The 7,216-nt window shown below is 30.8% G+C and overlaps 1 long non-coding RNA gene across 1 annotated transcript; it reads right to left on the bottom strand.

Moving 5' to 3' along the window:
* Window positions 1-211: 211 nt before the first annotated feature.
* LOC145163159 (uncharacterized) lies at window positions 212-689 on the bottom strand. Its single transcript, XR_013739613.1, has 3 exons — window positions 658-689; window positions 326-415; window positions 212-243 (listed from the first exon to the last, which is right to left on the bottom strand). It is a non-coding gene; the product is annotated as an uncharacterized LOC145163159 (long non-coding RNA).
* Between the last annotated feature and the right edge of the window lie 6,527 nt (window positions 690-7,216).

The following is a 7,216-nucleotide window of genomic DNA, read 5'->3' as shown; positions in this document are numbered from 1 at the left end:
GTGTGCAGCTAAAACAATATTGAAATGTTTACATCTCTATCTTTCAAATAATTCATATAAAAAAATTCTATTATTACGATATAACTTTTTAAATTAAACGAATACCTCGGTGTACGGAGGGCACAAATACTTTGATGGATTTCGAGCCCTCGGTTTATCGGGTGTAACTTCTTTGCCATCAAAACCATAAGCATCATAATAATCTACATTTCCCGTAATTTGTATTTCATCTTCCTCCGACACCTAAATTAATAAGCAAAAATCTCTAATTAAAACATGTTTCAATCTACTAAATAAATATTAAAATAAATGTAAGTATAACAACCTCTTTAGCTTCATTATCATTTACATCAAACACATCATCATCAAATTTGTTCCTACTACAACCCGCATTCTCATTCCTCTCCTCCAACTCCTACATTAAAATTAACACATTATAGTTATTAACGAAAGAAACATTAAAAATAAATTATTAAAATCGTAAATGTAATATCTATAATAACCTTGTCGTCTTCAATATCACCAAAAATATATTCATTTGTATTATTTTTATTCATCACTTCATCTTCTACAACCTAAATTTGCAAATATAAAATATGAACACAAATATTAATATATGTTAATAAATTAAAAAAAATAATGTAGCGTGTAACTAACCCGTTCATCAAATTTTGTTTGGAATACTGCAGGCTCCTTAAAACTTATGTTATTCCATAGATCTTCATTATTCACTTCTTCAACAAACACCTCTGTAGGTTCTCGGTTCGTAAACACATGTTGCTCCAGTGCATGTAGTCGTTTCAACACCTCCTCTACGTTGGGTTTTCCGCTGCGCCCACCTCTACCATGAGAGCGACCACTAGACGACATACTAGACGAAGATTCGTCTTGTCTCCTAAAATGGTCCCGTACTGGGGATGGAACTGATTTCCGTTCACCATATACATACTCTTGAAATGACATATAATAAAAAGATGTCATCTCATCATCACTCGGTGACATTTTATTTCTTGGTGGTTGTCCCTCCTAAAAAATAGAACATATTAAAATTTCATATAAAAGTATAATAATGAATTTTATTAATAATTAAAAAAATTTATAAACCTGTATCTTTGAAAAAATCTTGTTCACATCAACCCATTTCAATTTTTTTGTCCCACTCCATCGTTTCATCCGAGGCATGTCTCTATTTTTTCTCAATACAAATCCACACGCACGAACAGCCGGAAGCATCTCATATATTCATATCTACAATTTTTACAATTATAGTAATAAAAGTTAAAATTAAAATAACTATCATAACAATAAAACCATTTAAATATAAGTAAATTTTTATACCCTAATTGGAGCCGTAAATCCTGAGACAGTGTATTTCAAAGTTTGACGACGCTCAGGAAGTGATAAATATTTATTTATCTTGTTCCATGTATCCTCAAGATCATCATACGTAAAATCCCATAAATAGCTACCCCAAGCGAAACTAACAAAACAAAAAAAATTTAGTTATAATATAACTTAACATCAATAATATAAAAGTATCAAAGTAAAGAAAAAATACTTGTTCCAAACATCCAAATTCTCAGCCAAAAAAAAAATCAATCTTGTGGCACACGATCATTTATTTCTTTTCCCAAAAAACATTCACATAAAATGTAAATCAAACATACTCTAACTGCATCGGCATCGTCAACTTCTAAGAATGGTCGATTTAAAATAAAACTTTTCAGGTCACCGATTTTCACCGAACTATTTGTATGGTTCGGAAATAGCCGTTCACGCAATAAACATCTTTTTTTAGTACTAACTATTTTTTCTGACACTTTTTTCCCGATGTTTTTTGGATACTCCGCAAATTTCAACCCGGTTATCAAACAAAACTCTTCCGGCCCATATACCAATTTCGTATCGGCTACTCTAAAATATAACCGTTTTATTCCATCTGGAGATAAAACAGCGTCCGGCCGTATCTGATGAAGGAACATTTTGTGGAACAACAATCCGTCCCCTTGTAAACGAGGGACGTCCAACAAATAACCAAATACTGTATCTCTAAATATTTCACGTCTCACACCATCTAACACTTCAAACACTTCCCATATGTTACACCCCGATCCCTTTAAGTTTACAATAGCTTTCAAATCGAAATAATTAGAATTATGCTGCAAAAAACACAATAACATATTAGAAAACTAAACAACTATTTCATTTTAAAATATTTTATTATTAAATGCAATAATAACATAATAACAATGCAAATACAAATATTTAATAAATAATTTATATATTTACGCTAAAAAACAATAACATACTATAACAATTTTTCAACTTAAACGGCAACTATATAAACAATTTTCCAAGTAATACGACAAATATACAAACGATTTTTATCTTTCTAATTATATCAAATAACATTATCTAACCATATAAACAAGAACAAACAATTTTTCAACTAAAACGACAACTAAACTAACAAATTTTCAACTTATACGAGAAATATACACACAATTTTTAAGTTTCAAATTATATAAAATAACATATTCTAACCAAACATATTGTAAACCACTAACCAAACATATTGTAAACATTATTCTAACAATTTATTTAACTACTAACTTAAAAAAAATAAGCATATTCTAACCATTTTACTAAATGTACAACTACCCGATGCACACTCTACGCAGTCTCTACTTGTACATTTATACAACCACTAACAAAATAGCATTTCAACTTCAAGTTTAGTAATAACAAATATTAAAACTATCAAATACAACAAAATTACCCTATCACAAACAATACAATTTCTTTTTTTTACACTAACTAATACAATAAATAATAAAATAATAAACATAAAAAGAGTTAAAATCTAACCATATTTTCGGGATTGTTGAAGTAATCGTCCATTTTCTTCAAGAAATCGTCAAAAGGAATCCCCGAGAGAGAGAGTTTTTCTATATTGAAGAGTGAAAAATGAGGAAAAAAAATCCTTTTATAGAATTTCCTGCGAAAAATCGCAGGTGTATAGTGAAAATCGCAGATGGACTTTTCCATCTGCGAATGTACAAGTACCTAAACCACAACTGTGCTTTAGGTACTTGTACATTCGCAGATGGAAAAGTCAAATCGCAGATGGACCATTCCCATCTGCGATTTTGAAGGCCATTTTTGCAATTTTGATTTTTTTTGGCTATTTTCCGCAAAGTGATTAGGATAATTGGCTATTTTTGTCATTTTCTCTTTACTATTTTTTCATGATTTTATGATTATTCAAGGAATTAAATGGTGAAAAATAGTTAGACAAATCAAAAATTCAAGAAAATTTATCTTGAGGTCATTGACTTCAATTAAAACTGAAATACAAAGTTTGGGAAATTTAGAACTAAATTGATTTAGTTTTTGAATATTTAATCATTAGAACACCTCTTAAAATGTTAAATATTAACATTTCAATAATGAGAATTTTCCACTTAAATTGTTATATAACAATTGATTCATTGAAATTTAATTTTCACAGAAAAATGTTTGTAACTTATCAATATGAAATTTTGACACAATATTGGCATAATTCTATTGTAGTAGTAAGTATACTAGTGTTAGATTTCGATTAGAGACTCACTAGCGAATACCATTATTGTAGGAATCGGTAGTGGTACATGTCGAACGTAGTTCAAGGCACCATTTGCATCATCTCAATGCATTGTGAGTATTCATGACTCCCCTATTTTCGGTTTTTAAATGTTTTGGGGTGGAAAAGCATGTTCTAAACTTTTTATGTTCGTTGTATTGATTTTGACTCGTATGAAACTTGGTTGCTATATTTCGTATGTATGTGTATGTTACTTTAATTCATGAGGACTGTATCGCGGTTAAGTCCCTGGAATCTCTAGACACAACTCATTAACTCTTTTGAGCCTATGGTTATTATGGATAGCGCTATCAGGAGGTAGACAACTCCTCACTCGCACGATTCGCTTGAGTGCATTTTACCATTTTATACACTATGTTTGCGATACACATAGTAGTCAATAGGGCACGATTCGGTCATTAGGCTTGGGTTGTGAACTCATGAATGGAAACTTGAGGCACATACGAATCTTTATGCACATACAAAACTTGTATTCTCATGTTAGCAACGACACTTGTATACTTATTTTTAGCAATGAAGCTTGTATACTTATTTTTAGCAATGAAACTTGTATACTTAATTTTAGCAATGAAACTTGTATACTTATTTTAGCAACGAGACGTTTATGATTATTATAGCAACGAACTTTGTTTCTCATTATAGCAACGAACTTTTATTACTGAAAACTTATATACTTGTTTTAGCAATGAAATTGTTTGCTCCTTATAACAACGAATATTATTTCGATTCTTGAAAATTCATTATAGCAATATACTTTTATTTATGGAAACTTTTATCAAAACTTTTATTTCGATTCTTGAAACCAATATTATTTTTTTATATGTGAGTACTCACCAACTATTTTTATAGTTGACGCTCGTTTTACATGCTTTTTCAGGAATCATCGAGTACGTGGCACTTAGGGACACATCACTTTTAGGAGCATTCGCATGTGTTGTAATTCAATTTTCATTGTAATTTCTTTTAAAAGTTGTTCAAACCCATTGTAAATTTGTAATGATTTTTTAATACTATGGTTGGTGTTGTCTTTTAACTTTTTCTATGAAACCCTTTATACTTTCATGCCTCGTGTTTCCGCTTTAGCGGGGTGTGACAGAAATGGTATTAGAGCCGAAGATTATAGAGAATACCGGTTTTTCTTTGGAGAACCACAACTATAGTCAAAAAATTTCTAAACGTTTTTTTTTTAATACTGAACATACTACTAGTACAACTAATTCGAGTACGCATTATTGGACTTTAATTAAGTATAGCCTGGCCAACTATGTTTAATTAAGGAAAGTTAATGTGAGGCTGGAAACGGTTATAGTAGAATTATGTTCAAAACAATTTTCAACATAAACTTTTGATAAACAAAATTTTTCAGTGTGCATACGAGCATTGCATATTATAGGCATTCATCTAGATACACTTAGAAACTAAGTGCACTTTTATAACAATGCATTTATTTAGAAATATTTTTGTCCCTTATCAAGTGCTAGGTTAACCACTTAGGTTACATCACTAGCCACTCTAGGAGCAATGCACATAGTACTGAGAATGAGTATTCCTCGGTAGCTATTGACTTTAGATATAAGGTTAGTAGCTAGATATACACTAGTAATAATCTTAAGTCGAAACCTATACCAATTGTTCCTCAATACCTCTTCATCGTCTTCGTACTAGAGATACAACTAGGAAAGCTTTCCGATACCGACACAGATGAAAATTGGAGCATCGTGTAAGGAGGTAGATGAGTCGTTTCTAAGTAATAACTTGGATACCATTGGCGGGCATTTTGGATTCGACTCACGAGGAGACACGGAGGTTTAACCCATAAGTGAGACCTTATTACTACGCTACGATTTAGCTCTAGGTTGTTTCCCACCTTGAGCTTAAAACTTTACATAGGATGTCCCTTTGATCTCTATAAAAGGTCGGAAATTGCATTGACACTTAAAATCGTTTTACAAATAATTTTTCTTGTCCTTTATTTTGGGGAAAAGACATCGTTACTCGCCTTAGTATTTAGGTACGATCAGCTACACTAATCTACCTGTTCCTTCTTAATCTTCCATCAAAAAGATATTTCACTTCATCGGTTTTATTTAACTCACTAAAATCTTTTGACAACTTGCTTTAACATAACACTTTTCTCCAAAACTCAATTTAACCAATATTTATATTAATCCTGCTATTTCAATTTCATTTCAAATCCATTTCAATGGATAGATGTGCGTTTAAGGGCATATAAACTATTTTAAACCTTGATTACCATTTTCGTACGTTTTCAAAAAAGAAAATGTAATTATTCTTTTAAATATGTTAAGTCCTTACCTTATCCGTTTTAACCATTGTTGGACCCCAGTCAAAAAGGTCAAAACTGTCAGATTTTCAATTACATGTTTTAGTATTTCTTCTTTTTAACAAATGGAGTTTAACTTAATAGATAACTCATGAATTTTTAGCAATCCTTAGCAAACACATTAAAACTCCCACATGTCTATTTAATCATCAATATACATCAAATATTTAAGTTTGAAATATATCTCAACCCGGTTTTAAATCTACCTATAGGTATTGTTCTTATAATTTTAACAATAACAATCATTGTCGCCGCTATCTTCCTTTTTCTTTCCCCCGAACTTGATTTCTCGCTCTCCTTCTGATTTTAGATCTCGCACGCCCATGATAGTAACACAATACATTGTCTAACTTTGTTTCTGTCTATTTTTCTTCTCGTGGTATCATGTTCGTACACATACAGACTAGAAGTCTACCCTTTCGTTTTGAGCGATTAATACGTGTATAGTCGTGAGACATAATTTTGATTTAGTCAACTTTGATATATTCAATTATGCCTTTTATCATATACATCTTGTTTTTATTTTGAAATCTACTATAAACAAGTGATCCTTATTTACATTTGCTCTTTCGTTCTAAATTCGGAAACTTGATTTAAAATGTAATTTTCATTGTATTTTTCTTACAATTAATACACAAGATGAATACCATTGTTCTTATCATTTTTCTAAATCCATAAAATATATGTGAAAGAATACATTTTCTTATGCTTCTTCTTTTCTTTAAATACATTAAAAGTCTTGAATTTTACTATTATATATTCTCTAAATGATTGTTTTTGTAGAAACACTAAATTAAGAATCCACTATTTTCAATGATCGATATTTTTTGCACCTTTCTTAAAATAGCATTCTACCTTTGTAATTTTCAGTGAGTTCCTAATCTCTTCTTTATTAGGCGGCGAATTTACACTTAGTGCTAATTTAGAATGCAACTTAAGAATCAATGCGGATTTAACGCTAAGTGCAGTTGGTGCTTCAGCAATACTTATACCGCTCTCTTAATTCCGATAATATCTAACCAGATGATCTTTTTCGACTAGGTCGCCATGGTTGGATCATGATTTCCATGATCCTAATTTCCCACAATCTAGACGGTAGAACTCGAATTAAGGAAACACTAATTTGATTATAGCTAAAGAATTGGGCTCTTCCCTTGAGGAATTAACCCAAAATAATCAAAGAGCTCTTCAAGTCACCACCTCTCCAACTATACAATTGTATTCGACTG

This window comes from Lactuca virosa, chromosome 3, assembly GCF_052849685.1.
Source record: "Lactuca virosa cultivar CGN04683 chromosome 3, Lactuca_virosa_CGN04683_v6, whole genome shotgun sequence".
Lineage (NCBI taxonomy): Eukaryota > Viridiplantae > Streptophyta > Magnoliopsida > Asterales > Asteraceae > Lactuca > Lactuca virosa.
This window is presented reverse-complemented; position numbering and strand designations above follow the sequence as displayed.